Source organism: Hippopotamus amphibius, chromosome 15 (genome assembly GCF_030028045.1).
Source record: "Hippopotamus amphibius kiboko isolate mHipAmp2 chromosome 15, mHipAmp2.hap2, whole genome shotgun sequence".
Lineage (NCBI taxonomy): Eukaryota > Metazoa > Chordata > Mammalia > Artiodactyla > Hippopotamidae > Hippopotamus > Hippopotamus amphibius.
Genome location: NC_080200.1, coordinates 58,096,374 through 58,119,780, shown reverse-complemented (window position 1 = coordinate 58,119,780; position 23,407 = coordinate 58,096,374). Strand labels below are relative to the sequence as shown.

Here is a 23,407-nt window from a genome sequence, read left to right as displayed (position 1 = left end):
GGACTGGGGCAGGGAGGGTGGGGGGGAATCGAGGGGGGGGGCGTCAAGGAAGGGAGGGAATATGGGGATATGTGTATAAAAACAGTTGATTGAACCTGGTGTACCCCCCAAAAAAAAATAAAATAAAATAATAAAAAAAAAAAAAATTTCACCTTAAGGTGAAATAAAGACTTACTAAGAGACAAAAGCTGAGAGGCTTTGCCATTTAACATGACTTTAAGTAATGTCAGAGGAAGTTCTTTACATAGAAGGGAAAAGCAGATGGAAACTTGGATCTGACAAAGGAATGAGGAGTACAAGAAATGGTAAATATTTGGGTAAATATGAAAGTATTTTTTCATCTTTAAATTGCTCCTATAAGTAATTAACTATATAAAGCAAAAAAAAACCATGTTGGGTTCATACCTTATGCAGAAATAAAATGTATGACAACAGTCACACAAAGGATGGAAGAGGAAAATGGAAGTATACTGTTATAAGGTTATTATACAACATTCAAATATTATTATTTAAAATAGACTTGGTAAATTGAGGATATATATTACAGACATTAGCACAATCACTAAAAGCTAAAAGGTAGAGGTATAGCTAAGAAACCAACAGCAGGAAATAAGGGGGAGAAATGAACAGAGAACAGATGGGATAAATAGGGAACAAACAAGATGGTAGACTTAATCTCAACCATTACACGTAAATGGTTACCAACCCTCCAAATAAAAAGAATGAATTAGATCCAGCTGACTGGCGGGAATTCCTGATGCCCTGTGAAGTGGAAAAAGCAACATGCAGAGTTGCTATTAGCATTTGTTTATCTGTGGGTAGTAGGAGGGAGAGGTGAGGGAAATATAAAAGGAGACTGGAAAAATAGAAACATATGCATGATAAAATAACCAAAAGTTTTAAATATCATCTATGACAGTGTTGTTAATAAAAATGAGTTCTAAACATAGACCAGGACTAGAAGATGACATGAACAAGGGAAAATTGAACAAGGGACAATTAATGAATTCCAGTCTTACTTGAATTGACCTAAGATGGGATTGTGGTTAATTTTATTCTTAGGTTCTGGACCTTCAGAATAGCTTTTATAACAAAATATTAAAATTAAAAAATAAATATATGAGGTTTGAAGATACAGAAAATCATGACCCAAGTTCCTTTTATAGTGGTTCTCTGACTCTCTAGTTTCATGGAAGGAAAATGAAAACCTTTTGTGCAATAATTCTCCCAAGACAGTTCCAGCCCTGTAAATGCTTTAGCATCTTCTCTGGTATTATACACAGCACTGGCTGTTGTTGTAAGCAGTCATTAAACATGGCAAGAGGCTCCACCTGAAGTGAGAGAGTCGGTCAGGGTTCTTTGGTTGCAAGGAGCAGGAACTGACGTTGGCTGACTTAAAGGAAAGAAAATTATCGGGAAGACCAGAAAATTAGTCCTGGAATTCAGGCAGCTCCGGAAGGAGGACGCAGGAATCCCAGGGATGGTCCATCGCAGCAGCAGTCTGGTTAGGTTGCTCCCACTGGAATTAATGAATTCCAGTCTTCCTTCAAAGTGACCTCACTGGCTCAAGTGTCAAAGTCCCAGAAGAGAGCACTGGACTTATCATGCGCCCACTCTCTAGATACACCAGGACCTACTGGGAGGTGCTCAGGACCCCTCAGGGTCTCGGTAGCAGGACAGCTGCTTCCGTAATCACAGTTCTCCCAAAATCACATGCACATAGAGAGGAAAGGCGGTTTCCCCAAAAGAATTCAGGGGTGTTCTAAGGAAGCGTTCATGGACAAAACATATCTTTCTTGGTAGTGGCAAAAGGAAGAGGAATCATGGAGAAATTTGAGGTTGAGCATCACACCAAGAATGTGGAGTCTACCTGCAACACAAGATCTCACTGCATTCCCCAGACTGAGTCTGGGGTCCAAACTGAGGAGGGCAAGGTTTGCAAATGCTTTTGCACATGAATCTGTAGGGAACTGAATTTATGGTCCCAAGCCCAATATAATAGACATGATATGGCTTTTCTTCAGCCTGAAGGAATCTGATATAGTGGCTTGTGTTGGTGGCTTATTTATAAGTAGTATATGAATTTTTTCAATATAAATTCCAGTTTCAGTCTCTCATCTCAAGTACTCCCATAAGTGTATATTAATTATTATGGGTTTTTTTTTTCTGATGGGGTTCTAAAACTGACCAGAAAGAAACCACATTAATACATTTAGGAAAAAGATATTCTAAATATAATAAATGTCGCTGGGTGATATGAAATGACATGGCACGTTTAAATTAAACCTTGAAGAAGAGTATAGACAGTTGGGAAAGTCAGGGAAATCATTAAGAATAAGAAGAAAACTGTTGTGTGCACCACAAAAGAATAGCTATCTTGCAGATGGGCTTATAGTTGAAGAAAGCAATAATAATCACTGAAGGAGAAAGTAAGGGTTAAATAAAGAATCACTATGCAATGGAAATGGGAAGTGTTTGCTTCTAAAACATTTGGACTCAGGATCTGTCCCCCAGCTTTTCAGAATGATAGGGGCTCCCGTGTGTGCCTGCTCAGAGTGAGGCACTTTCTTATCTCAGAAAGAGAAGTACTATTTACGACTTTTGTGTTAAACACCAGAGCTCCTGCAGAAATGTATTCTGACCTCTCACACATTTTTACTTAAGCCAGAGCAAAGGAAGTAATGGACACTGAGAGATCAAATGGCTGCCTTCCACTCTGTTCCCTTTAAAAAAAATCAATAATTTTGTTGTACTTTTTTTTCTTCTTAAGGAAGCAGCATCTGGTTTTACGGAATTTGGCAGAGTTAAGCAACCTGTTCTAGTTGTTTTGATTTTTAAATATAAATAAGATTGGTAAATGGCAACTAAAGTTGAATCATCTGAGTAAGAATGAGAGTAATGAAAACCAGTGAAACTGAACCATATATTTTTAGCTAGGTCTTTGTAGATCATCTTCCCTCCCTCGCCCCCTCCCACCACAGTCACACAGATGAAAACATGAGGTCACATGATTTGACACAATTTTTCTGTTGAAATATTTGTAGGACTTTTCTATATAATTTCTTATTTTGAACTGCTATTTTTTACACAATTCTTTTTTAACAGTGTTGTATGAGGTTAGAATTAACATCTACCATACAGATAAATTCTATTATGACAGGATTGATCATATGGAAATATGTGTAGGGGACATGCAGTTGCAATTATGTGCTGAAGTTCATCTTTGGACTAAATTTAGAAAGGTGAAGGATTGGATACATAGCTTTTAATCCTTCCCTCATCTTTAGAAATGGACCCATTTCCTGGCCAGACCCAGGGTTATATCTTAGAAGTTTGCGCTCATGTGAAACATGCTTAGGAAGATGATTCTTCCCATGAAAGCTCTTAGCAGAATTAATCTTAAGCCTGAGTATGACCTGGACACTAGTGTGGGCTTCCAGTGCCACAGGATATTATGTGTGCCCAGAAAAAAATAACTTGCCTTATAATACAATGGGATGACTTGTTCAAGAATTCAGTAATAAAAATACCTTTCATGAATACAAGTCATATGACTTATTTCACAAATACTGTCTTAGTTTATCATGCATGTATAATTAGTCACAAGTTTTAGGTAAGAAAATGAAGCTAATAGAGGCAAATGACTTGTCTAAAATCTCACTCTGAGTGCCTGGCACATAAGAATATATCTTGTTTGCTAAGTGGATTAGTGAAGTGTTGTAGCAGATCCTTTGTCTTCTGGTCAACTGTTCACGAAATGTGCAAATAAAGGCAAGTATAGCTGCCATAATATATGGCAGTGTTGAAAAGAAGAAAAGCATAATACAGATGTCACTTTTAGAAAACTTTTGTGGGACTTTGGTAGCCTTTTGTAAGCTACTTTTGATAAGATGACAGGCAGGGGAGCTATCCTTGGTGCTGAACGTGTCATGAAGCGAATGGGTCAGAGGATGGCCTTCATCAATTTTCCTAAATATTTTCCTCTGGGCTTCTATTATCAATGACAATACTATCAATAAAAATTATATTTATAAAAAATTTTCCTTTTTAAACATTTTAAGGACTACTTTTTTAAATTATAGCTTTGTCGGGTTATTATTTAAAAAGATAAACTTAATGGTATGTAAAGTGTATAATTCAGTAGATTTTAGTATAGTCACAAAGTTGTGGAATTATCACCACTATCTAATTTTAGAATATTTTTATTACTGCCAAAAACCCCCCACAAAAACCCCTCTCCTCTGCCTCTGGGACCAGAATCTACTTCCTGTCTCTAGAGATTTGTCTGTTCTGGACTTTTCATATAAATGGGATCATACAATATGTGGCCATTTGTAACTGACTTCTTTCACATAGCATACTGTTTTTGAGGACTACCCATGTTGTGATATGTATCAATACTTCATCACTTTTATTGACAAACAATAATCCACTGTATAAATATACCACATTCTACTCATCAGTTAATGAACATTTAAATTGCTTCTCCTTTTTGGCCATGCTGCTGTGAACATCTATGTACAAGTTTTTTATGTGGATATATGTTTTCAGTTCTCTTGTGTATATACCTAGGAATGGAATTGCTGGGTTATATGATCTTTTTAATATTTTGAGGAACTCTCAAACACTTTTCCAAAGCAGTTGCCACCAGCAATGTATGAGTATCCCAATTGTTCCACATCCTTATCAACAATTGTTATTGTGTGTTTTTTAATTTAATCATCCTAGTGGGTGTGAAATTGTATCTCATTGTGGTTGACTTGCATTTCTGTAATGACTAATGATATTGAGCATCTTTTCATGTACTTACTGGACATCGTCTTTGGAGAAATGGCCATTCAAATATTTTGCACATTTTTAAAAAGTTGAGTGCTTTTTCTCTTTATTGTTAAAGTGAAAGAGTTTTTTTTAATATATTCTGGATACAAATCCTTTATCAAATATATCATTTGGAAATACTTTCTCTCACACTGTTGGTTGTCTTTTCACTTACTTGATGGTGTAAATGACTATTTGCAACAGTGATCCTCCTCTGATTCTTCCCAGTCCTTCCCTCAGCAACTTTCCAAGGGTTTGTTAATAGAATGTAATAAGACTCAAATATAAGACAAGACACCTTAAAACTCCAAGAAGAGAACATAGGTAAAACATTCTGACATAAATTGTAGCAATGTTTTCTGTGGTCAGTCTCCCAAGGCAATAGAAATAAAAGCAAAATTAAACAAATGGGACCGGGAGAAAAGATGGCGGCGAAGTAGAGAGCCATGGAGTGCATCCCTCTCCACAGATGCATTGGGAATGCACGGAAGGACGCAGTCATTCCCACAGAGAACCAGCTGAACACCAGCAGACGGCCTCGCACACCAGAAAGGACTGCGGGGAGCCCGACACAGACGGTAGGGAGGCATCTACGACGGCTCAAAGAGGGTGAAGCGGCGGAGCTGAGGCAGACGGGAGGCAGTGAGAAACATACGGAGGGTCCGCAGCACAGCTCAGCGTTCCCGGACCGAGACATCGATCTGCGGCTGAACGGAGGGTCCAGAAGCGGGAGCATGGGAACCGGAGAGCTGGTTCAGGGTGAGAAACACTGTTGCCGGTAGGGTGACGGACCGAAAGGACAGGAGGGAGGAGGTCCGCGGAGAGGAGTGCCCGTCCCTGAGAGCTGCCCGGCCATGATGGCGGCTGGAGGCTGCAGGCTCACGGGCGGGGGCGAGAAGCCACGCGTGTAGCCTCTCCCTCTCTTTCCGCGCCTCTGCAACAGGCAGTGGAGAGACACCCGTGTGCCACCTAAGGCTCTCAGGGATAACAAGCACCCTCAGGCACTCGGGCGGGGCTAGGTTAAAACTCCTTGCAACGCCAGCAGCAGGGAGGCTGCCGAGAGAAAAAAAAAAAAAAACCAGCATCAAAAAGAAAAAAACCCCAAGAGAGGCCCAACTCTAAGACTTTCTGTGTACGCCTGAGCCACCAGCGCCCTCTGCAACAGGCACCTCCAAGCCTGACTGAAACAACAGTGCGCCACTGCTCACTCACTTCCAGGAGAAGGGGCCACTATTGTACCCTCTCCCTCCCCACACACCGAGGCTTACAGATGAACAATAAAGGAACCTCTGCTGGTCACAGAATAACGCAAAAAAAAACCCAAGGCAAGGAGAAGGACACTTACAGCTGAGACGCTAAGGAAACAGAAATAGTAGTATCAATACCTATTGAACTGGTCCATTCTGGGATCAGTTCTGGATTTTTTTTTCTTTTTCTTTTTCTCTCTCTCTTTTTTTTTTTTTCTTTATTAAATACGATCTTAGCCCTAAGGGATCTACAAGTTTTATAACATAATTTTTTAATGATATTTTTTATTCTTTTTTCTTTTTTTTTTTTTGCCTTTTTATATACTTCTATATCTAGCTAAGTTTTTGGTAGTACGGACAAAATATCTCTCATACTTTCCTTTCATCCCTATCTTTTATACATTTCTATTCCTTTCTTTTTATTTGCATATTTCCAACCACATTACGCTCTTCTGTTCCCCTTTCTTCCAGCCATTTTAAGTTTATTTTATCTTAACATACCTATAAGCAACACTATCGGTCTGCTCAGACTCCTTGCTCTATTCTCCAGATGACACACTGCCTTGGTATTTAATATTAGGCTTTTGTCCTTATCTTCGTTCTTAGTACAGTTGTCTAATTACATTCTGAGAATCTCCATTCTCTCTGGTGGTACTCTGGCTCTTTTCTATATTTGATCCTAGCTTACAAAATCTCCCCGGATTAATGTTTGTATGTGTAAGGTGTTATTTGTTTGTTTGTTTGCTTTTGCTTTTGTCTCTGATTTGTTCTGTTTCAGTTGTCAATTTCTGTTGGGTTTCTCTTTGAATATCTGATAGCACACTGGGGTTCTGTCAGGTCTTTCTAGAGCCTTATGTCCTAATGGATTCAGTAATTGTGTGTCTTATACATGTATGTGTTTCCTAGACTGAATATTCGTTTAATCCAATACTTGGACATTAGTCTGAGGCTTGGACAGTCTTCTATAAACACCTCTATCGCCAGGACAAACAACCCCAAAAGTTTGGACAACCATGAGGAAACAAAGAAACACCATGCAGGCAAAGGAGCAGGAAAAACACCCACAAGACCAAATAAATGAGGAGGAAATAGGAAAAATGCCTGGAAAAGAATTTAGAGTAATGATAGTAAAAATGATACAAAATCTCGATAACAAAATAGAGAAAGTACAAGAAACAGTTCATAAGAACTCAGAAAAACAAACAGCAATGGATAACAAAATAACTGAAATTAAAAATACTCTAGATGCTATAACCAGCAGAATGACTGAGGCAGAAGAACGAATAAGTGAGTTGGAAGATAGAATGGGGGAAATAAATGCCACAGAGCAGGAAAAAGAAAAAAGAATAAAAAGATTAGAAGACAGTCTCAGAGACCTCACTGATAACATTAAGCGTACCAATATTCGAATTGTAGGCATCCCAGAAGAAGAAGAAAACAAGAAAGGGCATGAGAAAATATTTGAAGAGGTTCTAGTGGAAAACTTCCCCAACATGGGAAAGGAAATAATTAACCAAGTCCAAGAAGCACAGAGAGTCCCATACAGAATAAACCCAAGGAGAAATACACCAAGACACATATTAATCAAACTAATGACAATGAAACACAAAGAAAAAATATTAAAAGCAGCAAGAGAAAAGCAACAAACAACATATAAGGGAAAACCCATAAGAATAACAGCTGACCTTTCTACAGAAACTCTGCAGGCCAGGAGGGAATGGCAGGATATAATGAAAGTCCTGAAAGAGAGAAACCTACAGCCAAGAATACTCTACCCAGCAAGAATCTCATTCAGATTTGAGGGAGAAATCAAAAGCTTTCCAGACAAGCAAAAGTTAAGAGAATCCAGCACCACCAAACCAGCCTTACAACAAGTGCTAAAGGAACTTCTCTAAGTAGGAAACACAAGAAAAGGAAAACACTTACAAATACAAACCCAAAACAATTCAGAAAATGGTAATTGGAACACACATGTCAATAACCACCTTAAATGTAAATGGATTCAATGCTCCAACCAAAAGACACAGACTGGCTGAATGGATACAAAAACAAGACCCTTCTATATGCTGCCTACAAGAAACCCACTTCAGACCAAGGGATACATATAGACTGAAAGTAAAGGGATGGAAAAAGATATTCCATGCAAATGGAAGTCAAAAGAAAGCTGGAGTAGCAATACTCATATCAGACAAATTAGACTTGAAAGTAAAGACTATTAAAAGAGACAAGGAAGGACACTACCTAATGATCAAGGGATCCATTCAAGAAGAACATATCACAATGGTAAATATCTATGCCCCCAATATAGGAGCACCTCAATACATAAGGCAAATGCTAACAGCCATAAAAGGGGACATCGACAGTAACACAATAATAGTAGGAGACTTGAACACCCCACTTACATCAATGGACAGATCATCCAAACAGAAAATCAATAAAGACACACAAGCTTTAAATGACACATTAGACCATCTCGACTTAATTGATATTTATAGGACATTCCATCCAAAAACGACAGACTACACTTTCTTCTCAAGTGCACATGGAACATTTTCCAGGATAGATCACATCTTGGGTCACAAATCAAACCTCAGCAAATTCAAGAAAATTGAAATCATATCAAGCATCTTCTCAGACCACAATGCCATGAGACTAGATATCAATTACAGGAAAAAAACTGCAAAAAATACAAACACATGGAGGCTAAACAATTCACTCTTAAACAACCAAGGAATCACTACAGAAATCAAAGAGGAAATCAAAAAATATCTAGAAACAAATGACAACGAAAACACAACAACCCAAAACTTATGGGACGCAGCAAAAGCAGTTCTAAGAGGGAAGTTTATAGCAATACAGTCCTACCTTAAGAAACAAGAAAATGATCCAATAAACAACCTAACCTTACACCTCAAACAACTAGAGAAAGAAGAACAAAGAAACCCCAAAGGGAGCAGAAGGAAAGAAATCATAAAGATCAAAGCAGAAATAAATGAAAAAGAAAGGAAAGAAACCATAAGAAAAATAAATAAAACTAAAAGCTGGTTCTTTGAGAAGATTAACAAAATTGATAAACCATTAGCCAGACTCATCAAGAAAAAAAGGGAGAAGATGCAAATCAACAGAATTAGAAATGAAAAAGGAGAAGTCACAACGGACACCTCAGAAATACAAAACATCATGAGAGACTACTACAAGCAACTATATGCCAATCAATTGGATAACCTGGAAGAAATGGATACATTCTTAGAAAAATACAATCTTCCAAGACTGAACCAGGAAGACATAGAAACCATGAACAGACCAATCACAAGTACGGAAATCGAAGTAGTGATTAAAAATCTCCCAACACACAAAAGCCCAGGACCAGATGGGTTCACAGGCGAATTCTATCAAACATTTCAAGAAGAGTTAACACCTATCCTTCTCAAACTCTTCCAAAATATTGCAGAAGGCGGAACACTCCCAAACTCATTCTACGAGGCTACCATCACCCTGATACCAAAACCAGGCAAAGATGTCACAAAAAAAGAAAACTACAGACCAATATCACTGATGAATATAGATGCAAAAATCCTCAACAAAATACTAGCTAACAGACTGCAACAACACATTAAAAAAATCATACACCATGATCAAGTGGGGTTTATCCCTGGGATGCAGGGATTCTTCAATATATGCAAATCAATCAATGTGATACATCATATCAACAAATTGAAGGATAAAAACCATATGATCATTTCAATAGATGCAGAAAAAGCTTTTGACAAAGTTCAACATCCATTTATGATAAAAGCTCTCCAGAAAATGGGCATAGAAGGAAATTACCTCAACATAATAAAAGCCATATATGAAAAACCAAAAGCCAACATTGTTCTCAATGAGGAAAAACTGGAAGAATTCCCTCTAAGAACAGGAACAAGACAAGGGTGTCCACTCTCACCACTATTATTCAACATAGTTTTGGAAGTGTTAGCCACAGCAATCAGAGAAGAAAAAGAAATCAAAGGAATCCAAATTGGAAAAGAAGAAGTAAAATTGTCACTCTTTGCAGATGACATGATATTATATATAGAAAACCCTAAAGACTCTACCAGAAAACTGCTAGCACTAAGTGATGAGTTTAGTAAAGTAGCAGGATACAAAATTAATGCACAGAAATCTCTTGCATTCCTATACACTAACAACGGAAGAGCAGAAAGAGAAATTAAGGAAACTCTCCCATTCACCATTGGTACCAAAAGAATAAAATACCTAGGAATAAACCTGCCTAAGGAGGCAAAAGATCTGTATGCAGAAAACTTTAAGACATTGATGAAAGAAATCAAAGACGACACAAACAGATGGAGGGACATACCATGTTCCTGGATTGGAAGAATCAACATTGTGAAAATGTCTGTACTACCCAAAGCAATTTACAGATTCAATGCAATCCCGATCAAATTACCAATGGCATTTTTCACAGAACTAGAGCAAGAAATCTTATGATTTGTATGGAAACACAAAAGACCCCGAATAGCCAAAGCAATCTTGAGAAGGAAAAATGGAGTTGGTGGAATCAGGCTTCCTGACTTCAAACTATACTACAAGGCCATAGTGATCAAGACAGTATGGGAGTGGCACAAAAATAGAAAGGAAGATCAATGGAATAGAATAGAGAACTCAGAAGTAAGCCCAAACACATATGGGCACCTTATCTTTGACAAAGGAGGCACGAGTATACAATGGACAAAAGACAGCCTCTTCAATAAGTGGTGCTGGGAAAATTGGACAGCAACATGTAAAAGAATGAAAGTAGAACACTTCCTAACACCATACACAAAAATAAACTCCAAATGGATTAAAGACCTCCATGTAAGGCCAGACACTATAAAACTCCTAGAGGAAAACATAGGCAGAACACTCTATGACATCCATCAAAGCAAGATCCTTTTGGACCCACCTCCTAGAATCAGGGAAATAAAATCAAGAATAAACAAATGGGACCTCATGAAACTTAAAAGCTTTTGCACAGCGAAAGAAACCATAAACAAGACTAAAAGGCAACCCTCAGAATGGGAAAAAATAATTGCCTATGAAACAACGGACAAAGGATTAACCTCCAAAATATACAAGCAGCTCATGAAGCTTAATACCAAAAAAGCAAATAACCCAATCCACAAATGGGCAGAAGACCTAAATAGACATTTCTCCAAAGAAGACATACAGATGGCCAACAAACACATGAAAAGATGCTCAACATCACTAATCATCAGAGAAATGCAAGTCAAAGCCACAATGAGGTATCACCTCACACCAGTCAGAATGGCCATCATCACAAAATCTGGAAACAACAAATGTTGGAGAGGGTGTGGAGAAAAGGGAACTCTCCTGCACTGTTGGTGGGACTGTAAGTTGGTACAGCCACTATGGAAAACAATTTGGAGGTTCCTTAAAAAACTACAAATAGAACTACCATATGATCCAGTAATCCCACTCCTGGGCCTATACCCAAAGAAAACCATAATCCCAAAAGAAACTTGTACCATAATGTTTATTGCAGCACTATTTACAATAGCCAGGACATGGAAGCAACCTAAATGCCCATCAACAAATGAATGGATACAGAAGATGTGGCATATATATACAATGGAATATTACTCAGCTATAAAAAGGGATGAGATGGAGCTATATGTAATGAGGTGGATAGAACTACAATCTGTCATACAGAGTGAAGTAAGTCAGAAAGAGAAGGACAAATATTGTATGCTAACTCACATATACGGAATCTAAAAATGGTACTGATGAACTCAGTGACAAGAACAAGGATGCAGATGCAGAGAATGGACTGGAGAACTCGAGGTATGGGAGGGGGCGGCGGGTGAAGGGGAAACTGAGACGAAGCGAGAGAGTAGCACAGACATATATATACTACCAACTGTAAAATAGTCAGTGGGAAGGTGTTGTATAACAAAGGGAGTCCAACTTGAGGATGGAAGATGCCTTAGAGGACTGGGGCGGGGAGGGTGGGGGGGACTCGAGGCGGGGGGAGTCAAGGAAGGGAGGGAATACGGGGATATGTGTATAAAAACAGATGATTGAACCAGGTATACCCCCCCCCAAAAAAAAAAAAACCAACAACAAATGGGACCTAATCAAACTTATAAGGTTTTGCACAGCGAAGGAAACCACAAACAAAATGAAAAGACAACCTATTGACTTGAAGAAAATATTTGCAATCAGTGCAACCCACAAGTGATTAATTCCCAAAATATACAAACAGCTATACAACTCAGTAATAAAACAAACAAACCACCCAATCAAAAAATGGACAGAAGACCTAAATGGACATTCTCCAAAGAAGACACAGATGGGCAACAGGCACATGAAAAGATGCTCAATGTTGCTAATTATTACTAGAGAAGTGGAAATCAAAACTACAATGAAATAACACCTCACACTAGTCAGAATAACCATCATTTTAATAGTCTACAAATAATAAATGCTGGAGAGGGAGTGGAGAAAAGGGAACCCTCCTACAGTGTTGGTGGGGATATAAATTGGTGCAGCCACTATGGAGAACAGTATGGAGGTTCCTTAAGAAACTAAAAATAGAATTACCATATGATTTAGCAATCCCACTCCTGGGCATATATCTGGAAAAGATGAAAGCTCTAATTTGAAATGATAAATGCACCCCAATGTTCACAGCAGCACTATTTACAATAGTCAAGACATGGAGGCAACCTAAGTGTCCACCAACAGAAGAATGGATAAAGAAGATGAATGGATAAAGAAAATATGATGGAATATTATTCAGCCATAAAAAAGAATAAAGGGACTTCAGCGGTGGTGCAGTGGTTAAGAATCTGCCTGCCAATGCAGGGTACATGTATTCAACCCCTCATCTGTGAAGATCACATATGCCACGGAGCAACTAAGCCCGTGTTGGATACTAAGCCAACTGAGCCTGGGTACTGCAACTACTGAAGCCTGTGTGCCTGGAGCCCATGCTCCACAACAAGAGAAGCCACTGCACTGAAAAGCCCGAGCACCACAACAAAGAGTAGCCCCCGCTTGCCACAACTAGGGAAAGCCCGTGCAGAGCAACAAAGACCCAATGCAGCCATAAACAAACAAACAAACAAAAATTTTAAAAAAAAGAATAAAATAATGCCATTTGTAACAACATGGATGGACCTAGAGGTTATCATACTAAGTGAAAGAAGTCAGGCAGAGGAAGACAAATATCATATGATGTCACTTATATGTGGAATCTAAAAAATAGTACAAATCAATTTATTTACAAAACAGCAATGGAGTCACAGACACAGAAAAGAAACCTATGGTTACAAAGGGGGAGGGGGGAGGGATAAATTGGGCATATGGGATTAATAGATGCGTACTACCATATATAAAATAGGTAAACAAGGATTTACTATATATAGGACAGGAAACTAAATACAATATTGTGATAACCTATAATGAAAGAGAATTAAAAAAAGAATACACATACACACACACATGTATAACCAAATCACTTTGCTGTATACCTGAAACTAATGCAATATTATAAATCAACTATACTTCAAAGTTGTAGAAAAAGAAACATAGAAATACTACCAAAAAAAAAAAAAAAGAAGAAGAAGAAAAGAAAAAGAATTCCAGCATCTATGCTTTGAGTAGCTCATTATGAAGAAAGGAACACATTTACAACATAATTGTTGGGAAATATTATATGAAAGAAAAATTTTAGTGGTTTTCTGGTAAAAGACTTGCTTGTAAAACTAGGTGATGCAGAATGTGCGACATCTGTTCCCTGCAGGAGAAGAGGTATGCCTCACTAACACTATTTTCTCATTGTGCAGAACCTACTCTACTCTCAATAAAACAAACTCTGCTTGAAAATGATAGCCAGGGAAAAAAGTAATGGAAGCATAGAAATGTTTTATATCCTAACAAGTATTAAACTCCTGTTTTTAAATTTTATTCTTTGACAATAAAATATATTCCTTTCACACAATCAGAGAGAGATCAAACTATTTTTCCTTATTGGAAAGCAGAATAAGAAAAAGAATCTAGTGAGTTAACTGAGATCAGTTTTATTCCTTTAAAAAGGTTCAAGGTTGAGAGATCAAGATGATGGAATAAAAGGATGTAGAGCACACCTCCTTCCACAAATACATCAAAAATACATCTACATGTGGAACAATTCTCACAGAGTAAGTGCTGGCAGGATATCTCATACAACTGAAACTGCAAGAAAGATAACTACTTAAACAGTTAGGGCTAAAGAAAAAAAAAAAAAAGGAATCAGGATGGGACCTGAGCCCCTGGGAAGGAGTTGTGAAAGAAGATTTCCCTCATTCTGGGAACTCCTTTCACCAGCTGGGAGATCAGCCAGGACAAATAGGGAGCTTCAGAGGCTCACAGGAGAGTGTGGCATATGGCTCACGGCAGGCAGAACAGAGACAGACCAGGGCAGAGGGTCATGGCCCCCTCACTTCCCTCCCCAGCCTGAGATGTGCATCTGCTGGTGTGTGCGGGGGCTGGGTGCTAAAACTCAGGCTTCAGTGGACAGACCTAGGGAGAGGACTGGGGTTGGGTGTGTGGAAACAGCCCGAAGGAGCTAGAGTGTGGTCCAGGTCGCAACTGGGGGGTGCTCAGGACAAAGCCCAGATCTGCCATAGCAGCCCCATTGTTAACATGTGCAGGAGGTGAGGGTTAGGGCCCTAATAGAGCAGCCTCATTCTAGGTGTGTTCACAGCAGACGTGGCTCTGCCTCTACAATCTCTGAGAGCATGCAAGTGAAGTCTGAGCTGATTCCTGGGTCCATGTGACTTTGAAGCAGGGTTAAAATATGCACAGCCATGTCCCCACAGCTGTATGACATTGGTGATTTATGCCACCAGGGCCTTTGTAAGCTTAGCACCTATGGGACTTCCAAGTGGATTACTGGTGCTCCTGTGGCTAGGGTAGGTCTGGTGCTAGCAGCTGCAGGCTTTGCAAGTTCAAGCACACAGAGGTGTGGTTGGGGTGTGGGCTGATTCCATAGCACCCAGGGGCAGAACTATGGTGGGTCGCAGTGCCTGACAAACACATCTGGCTTTGTGAGCACGGCGCTGAAGGGACATCCAGGCTGGTTGCCAGAATTCCCATAGCTGAGGCGGGACCAAGGGCAGTGGACTCTGTGAGCTTGCACGGGTGGCAGGCAGCACTAGAGAGCATGCTTCCAGGTGGAAAGCTCCTATGAAAGAATACTTGGTGGCTCCTCTCCCAGTGGAGGTGTTCAGTCCCACCGACCTTAAACTGCAGCTCAGAAACAGATCTGAGGGCTAATACTTCAACAAATAAGGAGCAGACCCTGCCCCCAACAGGGCTGTGACAACCACAAAGCAAAGAGGAGGCCCCACTCAACATCCAGTGCAGGCTCTGGCCACCACAACACTAATCACGGCCCCTATCAAGGAGATAACAGTCAGCACACACTGAGGAAAGATGTGGAAGGCATCCATTCTAAAAACAGTCTTCGCACCAAAAATATGACTCATGCAGTTTACACAGGGAAGCTCCCACATGAAAACAACCCCTAAGAACACAGTAGGTAAATTCACAGTCAGAGGAATATAAGAAAAATGAAGAAGCAGAAGCAGAGGAACCAGTCTCAATGAAAAGAACAAGAGAAATCCCCAGAAAGAACAGACAATGAAACACCTCTCCATCCTACTAGATCACAAGTTCAAAACGGAGGTAATAAAAATACTGAAGGAATTAACATAGGCTGTTGATAGAAATGCAGATCACTGTAACAAGGAACTAGAAACTATAAATAGGAGCCAAGAAAAATTAGAAAGTTCATATGCTGAGACAAAAGCCAAGCTAAAGGCAATAAATAGCAAACTAGATAATGTAGAACAATGAATAAGTGATCTGGAAGATAAAATGATGGAAATCACCCAATGAGAACAGCAGACAGAAAGATAAATTTAAAAAAATGAAAGCAATATGAGATCGATTGGATAATATAAAGCAAGCCAATCTATGCATAATAGGGATCCCAGAAAGAGAAGAAAAAGAAAAGGGGATCGAAAATGTATTTGAAAAAATTATGGCTGAAAACTTCCCAAACCTAAGGAAGGAAACAGATATCCAGGTACAGGAAGCACAGAGGGTCCAAACAAGAGGAACCCAAACAGACCTACACCAAGACATATTATAATGAAAATGGCAAAAGTTGAAGATAAAGAGAAGATTCTAAAGGCAGCAAGAGAAAAACAAAGAGTTAGTTACAAGGGAATCGCCATAAAGCTATAAGTTGATTTCTCTACAGAACCATTGCAAGCCAGAAGGGAGTGGCAAGATATATTCAAAGTCCTGAAAGGCAAAAACCTGCAACCCAGGATACTCTGCTGAGCAAGATTATCATTTAGAATAGAAGGAGAGAAAGAATTTCTCAGACAAGCAAAAACTAAAAGAAGGGGAATATAAAAAACAAAAAACAGTCCCTTTAAAAATCGCATCCAAAAATAAAATAAAATACTTATGAATAAGCCTGACCAAAGAGGTGAAAAAAATTATATGCTGAGATATAAAACTTTAAAAAAGGAAATTGAAGATGATTTAAAGGAGTGGAAATATATCCCATGCTCTTGGATTGGAAAAATTAAAATTGTTAAAATGACCACACTACCCAAAGCAACCTATAGATTTAATGCAATCCATAGATTTAATACAATCCTGATCAAATTACCTATGACATTTTTCACAGAACTAGAAAAAATAATCCTAAAATTTATATGGAACCATAAAAAACCCAAAATTACCAAAGCAATCCTGAGGAAAAAGAACAAATCAGGAGGCATAACCCTCCCAGATTTTAGACAATACTACAAAGATACAGTAATCAAAACACCATGTTACTGGCACAAAAACAGACATATGGGTCAATGGAACAGAATAGAGAGCCCAGAAATAAACCCACACACCTACAGTCAATTAATCATCAATAAAGAAGGCAAGAATATACAGTGGAGAAAAGAGTCTCTTCAGTAAGTGGTGTTGGGAAAGCTGGACAGCCGCATGTAAATCAATGAAGTTAGAACACATCCGCACATCATATATGAAAATAAACTCAAAATGGCTTAAAGACTTAAATATAAGACAGGGCACTATAAAACACCTAGAAGAGAACATAGGCAAAACATTCTCTGACATAAATTGTAGCAATGTTTTCTTTGGTCAGTCTCCCAAGGCAGTAGAAATAAAAGCAAAATTAAACAAGTGGGACCTAATCAAACTTATAAGCTTTGCACAGTGAAGGACACCATAAACAAAATGAAAAGACAGCCTACAGACTGGCAGAATGTATTTGCAAGTGATGCGACTGACAAAGGATTAATTCCCAAACTATACAAACAGATCATACAGCTCAGCAAACAAACAAACAAACAACCCAATCAAAAAATGGACAGAAGACCTAAATAGACATTTCTCCAATGAAGATATATAGACGGCCAACAGCACATGAAAAGATGCTAAACATCACTAATTATTAGAGAAATGCAAATCAAAATTACAATGAGATCTTACACCAGTCAGAATGGCCATAATTTTAAAAAGTCTACAAATAACAAATGCTGGAGATGGTGTGGAGAAAAGGGAACCTTCCTATACTGTTGGTGGGAATGTAAATTGTTACAGCCACTGTGGAGAATGGTATGGAAGTTCCTTAAAAAACTAAAAATAGAGTTATCATATGATCTAGGAATCCCACTACTAGGCATATATCCAGAAAAGATGAAAACCCTAATGCAAAAAGATATATTTACCTCAGTGTTCATAGCAGCACTGTTTACAACAGCCAAGAAATGGAGGTGTCCATTGACAGATGAATGGATAAAGAAGATGTGGCATGTATATATATATACAGGAATATTACTCAGCCATAAAAAAGAGTGAAATAATGCCATTTGTAGCAACATGGATGGACATAGAAATGACCATATTCAGTGAAGTAAGCCCAACAAATACAAATATCATATGATATCATTCATACGTGGAATCTAAAATACGATACAAATGAACTTATTTACAAAACAGAAGTGGACTCACTGACATAGAAAACAAGCCTATGGTTACCAAAGGGAAAAGGGGGCGGGAGAGGGATAAATTAGGAGTTTGGGATTAGCAGATACAAACTACTATGTATAAAATAGATAAACAACAAGGATTTACTGTATAGCACAAGGAACTATATTCTATATCTTGTAATCACCTACAATGGAAAAGAATATGAAAAAGAATATGTACATATATTCAGTATACATATATATATATAACTAAATCACTTTGCTACACACCAGAAACTAACACAATATTGTAAATCAACTATACATCAATATAAATAAATATAATTAAAAAACATTTTAAATATAGCATTAATCCAATACCTACCCTGAGTTGAAAAATCTTATAACTCTCATAGTCCTGAGCTAAAAATATATCTTCCCCTCATGGACGTTTTCCCATTATTTGTTTCAGTTAAGGGAATGTTCTTCCTCCTGCTAAAAATCAATAATTGCTATCAATATAGCTGAAGAATCATTCAAACATTCAAAGTTTAATTTGTTCATAAGAGTAAATTATATTTATTATGTATTTTTAAATGCTCATTTTGTTGGACAGAAAGGAGAGTTATATAATAGTTTAATTTATAAACATCTGAGATTCACTCTTAATTTATATAGCTTTCAAAGTATTTTCCCCTAGTATCTTAAAGTCATAACAGGGCCATCTGAAGTATTTTTTATATTTTATCCAAATAATTGGATAAAATTATTGGATTTAAAAAATAAATATATAATGTGAGTCAGAAGACCTGAGTCCTATTTTTAATGTCATTGTGATCGCTAGAAGATAGTAAAGTCAGGTTTAATTTTCCATCTTTGGGGGATGCTACATGAATAATTAAAATTGGCTTTGAACTTTTCTCTGGTGGTGTCACCAGAATTACAGTAAAGCATGGGTTGTTTTTTGTCTTATTTTGCTTTGGGTTCTTTGATTTGGGTTTTTTTTTTTTTTAACCATTGTTCACTACTGGGTTATGGAGAAGTCACTGTCTACAACAAAAATCCTCACGTAAGAGTCTTCTCAGTCAAGTCACCACTTCAGTCGCTACCCTGCCCTACATAATGTCAGAAAGATGAGAGCTTTACAAAAACATGGGCTCTTAGTCAGTGGGAAGTTGTTGTATAACAAAGGGAGTCCAACTCGAGGATGGAAGATGCCTTAGAGGACTGGGGCAGGGAGGGTGGGGGGGACTCGAGGGGGGGGCGTCAAGGAAGGGAGGGAATATGGGGATATGTGTATAAAAACAGTTGATTGAACCTGGTGTACCCCCCAAAAAAAAAAAAAAAAAAAACATGGGCTCTGTCAAACTCCATGCTCTCCTTTGTCAAAAATTTCAGAGCAGGTGTGGAACTGACAAAGCTCACCTGGAGTTCACCAAGCTAAATTCTGGGAAGGACTCACTAGGAATTATTCTGACACCTGGGAAACAAAATTTCCTATCACCTGGTGGTCTAGATAATATCACTCTGCTGGGATCTCCAAGGGCAACAGTTATAAAGCTTTGGATAATCAGGTAACAATTAGACACTGAAATTCTGCCAGCTCTAGCTTATATTGAAAGAAGAAGAAAATTTAATTTCAACACAAAATTTTTTTCTACTTCAAATGAACCAAGCAAATATTTACTTACTCCTAACTCTGTGCCAGGAACCGGGCCAGGTTTGGGGACACAAAGAATGATGGTACAGTCTTTACCCAAAGGAGATCACATTATAATGGAGAGACTAATAGAAAACAAATATTGATAATGCTGTTTTATATCTATCTACATTTGGAACCAACAGAGATGGAGACATTAATTCTCATAGGCAACTGAAGAGTGTAGATGTTATAGTTTAGAAGGTAGGATGGACCAAATTGTAAAGAACCTGGAATATCACATCAATAATAGTCAATAGGAACAGCCATTTGAATTTTAAAAGAATGACTTGGATGGAAGCATGGAAAATGGAGTGATATGGAGGAGAGACACCAGAGGCAGGGAGATCAGTGACAAGGCTTAATGACCTGTTGGACATAGGAGGCAACGAAGAGGGAGGAATTTAATAAGACTGGGACTTTTCTGATAACCTATATAAAATAGCATATTTTGTCATTCACTATCCTTTTACTCTGCTTTATTTTTTTCCCATAGAGCTTGACACTCACTCACACACACACACACACACACACACACACACACACACACACACACCCCTATGTGTTTTAGCTGTTGCCAATTTCACTAGTACAGTATAAAATTCATAAGGAAAGGGACTTCGCTGTGTTTACGTTATATCCCCAGTGCTGACCACGAAAAAATACTTATGAAAGGATGAATTAAATGGCTAACTTAAGAGAGTAAGTGAATTGCAGTATCATCAACTAAGATAGGAAATATAGAAGGAATGGCAAGTTTGTGAGACTTATGAAAGATTCAGTTTGAGGCATGATGATTTTGAGGTGGAACTTTGAGGTGGAATATATGGTCTGGAACTTGGTAGAGAAGACGGGGCTGTAGATTGATATTTGGAAGTCATGGGTGCTTGGGTATCAGTAAAAGAACAAATTTCTAATCGAGGAGACTTGATATACTGGGTGTGGATCTCAGAGTTCTGTGTGACTTCTGGCCTTCAGAACTATCATCTCAATGATCTGCCTCAGGTTCAAAGAATTTGTAAGTATGCTCTACAGATGTTAAGGCCACTGGGAATGCTACTCCTGTGGCCACACCTAACACACCCCTGCCCGGCTATCCCTGTCTACTCTGTCAATGACTCCAGTTTACTTTGGAGGTGACAACTTACATATACACTTTCAATCCTTTGGACAGTTTTAATGTTGTCGGCTGTGTGTCTGCTCTCCCCCCATAAGCCACTTGAAATAACCACTCTACTCCCTAAACATAAAAACACACCCACAGAGACACACACACACATGCATGACAAGTCATACGACAAACCTAGAAAGTAACAATGAATACAACAGGAATAAGTAATTTGAAAACTCAGGAAAGACTCCTTGGCAATGAAGATGTTCAGTATTTAAGACTATTTGGCAGGTAGTCATGACATTGCTTATTATTGTGTCAACTAGTAGAGCTCACATATTTTTGTTCTTTAAAATAGCAAGGACATAAAGGCTCTGTAATAAGTATAACCCATGTCATCTCTCTTCTCAAGGCATTTCCCAATGTCACTTTAATTAAAAATTACCTGGATGAGATAAGATAGCTCTCAATTTGACTCCCATTCTGAATGTATCCTGAGTTCTCACAATTTTCACAGCAATTGGATAAGTTTCACATATTTCATGAGAAAAATAAACCATAGCATAATTTACGCCACTGGTTTTTAGGCAGATCTAAAGGATACAGTGTAGTAACCAGCATGAAGAGTTGGACACAGAGGACATCAAACATGATATTTGTTATAGGCTAAGATTCAGCTGTCAAGGTTCAAATTGGATGAATTATATTATTGTTTTTAAATATTTTCATTACATTTCATTTAAAATGTGATTATTGTTTCTATGACGACTGAAATATATTGTACTTTCCTAATGACCTTCAGAGTTGTGGTCCTTTCAGGAAACGTTGCGACTTTAGGCTAGCCACCTCTGTACTTAGAGAGAACAGCAGTAGTTCTGAATCAGACACCTCTGACTGTCTGAACTGATTCCTTCTAAAGGCACAGCTTAACTGCAAGACTGTGCCCTCTCCAGCACCACTTTTGTTGCATTTGTCAGGCTGGCTGAAGTCTGACTGAGAGGCCCAGGCTTGGTGTCTCACATGCTGTATCCCTCCTCAATTTCTGGGTTTGGATGAAATGCTAGAATATACAGAATGGAATCTAGCCTCCTGAGTGGCCAGTGAAAGGCTGGATGACACACCCCAGCAATGTGATGAGTTAGCTTTCCATGGGGGTGAACCTTGACTAATAGGAAATAGGAGATGGGGGTGGGGTGGGGTGGGGTGGGGTGGGGTGGGGTGGGAAGTCAGGCAGGTCGCATCTTCCTACCATTAAATAGTCTGAGATGCAATTTTTTTCTTGCAGCCCTTCTGGAAGAGTCCAATGTGCCAAGGATTGAACAGCCTTTTTTTTTTTTTTTTGGAGTTTTGTATGAAGTGGTAGCCAGCCTGATAACACATTGTTCCACTTCGCCTCACCTCTTTTTTTGCATTGTTTATTTTCCCCCTCACACTCATTGTTTTCCATCTTCACCTCCTGTTATGGACCGAAATGTGTCCCCCACCCCAGTCCAAAATTCTTCGGTTGAAGCCCTCTGACCAAAGTGACTGTATTTAGAGATAGGGCCTTTAGGGAGGTAATTAAGGTTAAATGAGATTATAAGGGTGGGTCCCTAATCCAATAGGGTTGGTGGCCTTTTAAGATTAGGAAGAAGAGAGAGGACAAGATGGCAGAATAGAAAGACCCCGAGCTTACTTCCTCTCACAAGCACACCCAAATCACAACTATCTGCAGAACAACCATCGATGACAAAGCCTACCAGAAAAGATCTTCTATAATTAAAGACATAAAGAAGGAATCACAATGAGACAGGTAGGAGGGGTGGACCTGCGATATAATTAAATCCCATACCCTCTGGGTGGGCAACTCACCAACTGGAGAATAATTATATATGCATATAATTATATTGCAGACGTTCTTCAATGAGAGTGAGAGTTCTGAGACCCGTGTCAGGCTCTCCAGCCCTGGGGTCCAGCACTAGGAAGAGGAGCCCCAGAGCATTTGGCTTTGAAGGTCAGCGGGGCTTAATTGCAGGAGCCCCACAGGACTGGGGGAAATAGAGACTTCACTCTTACAGGGGGCATGCAAAATCCCAGGTGCACTGGGACCCTGGGCTAAGTAATTTGATAGGCGCCTGGGTCAGACCTACCTGCTGGTCTTAGAGAGTCTCCTAGAGAGGCAGGGACGAGCTGTGGCTCACTCTGGGGACATAGACACTCTGGCAGACATACTGGGGAACATTCAAACATGTGAACACTGCTGTCGGTGGCTACCATCTTGGTTCATTAATGCCAAGACCTGGCCCCACCCAACAGCCTCTAGGTGCCAGTGCTGGGACACCCCAGGCCAAACAACTAACTGGGCGGGGACACAGCACCAGTCATCAGCAGGCAGGCTGCCCAGAGCCTTCCTGAGCCCACAGCTGCCTCTAGACACACCCAAAATAAGTAAGTCATGGGTATGAAACGTACAGTGTGGGGAAAACAGTAGACAATTATGTAATAT

General features: G+C 39.0%; 1 long non-coding RNA gene across 2 annotated transcripts in view; it reads right to left on the bottom strand.

The window, feature by feature from the left end:
- The window catches only part of LOC130836177 (uncharacterized), a 53,532-nt gene that overhangs the window by 24,526 nt on the left and 5,599 nt on the right, over positions 1 to 23,407 (bottom strand). The window contains exon 3 of one of the 2 annotated variants that reach the window (XR_009049140.1): positions 18,498 to 18,607. The exons of the other annotated variant lie outside the window; for it this stretch is intronic. This is a non-coding gene — a long non-coding RNA (uncharacterized LOC130836177). The remainder of the gene's footprint in view (positions 1 to 18,497; positions 18,608 to 23,407) is intronic. 2 annotated transcript variants of the gene reach the window in all.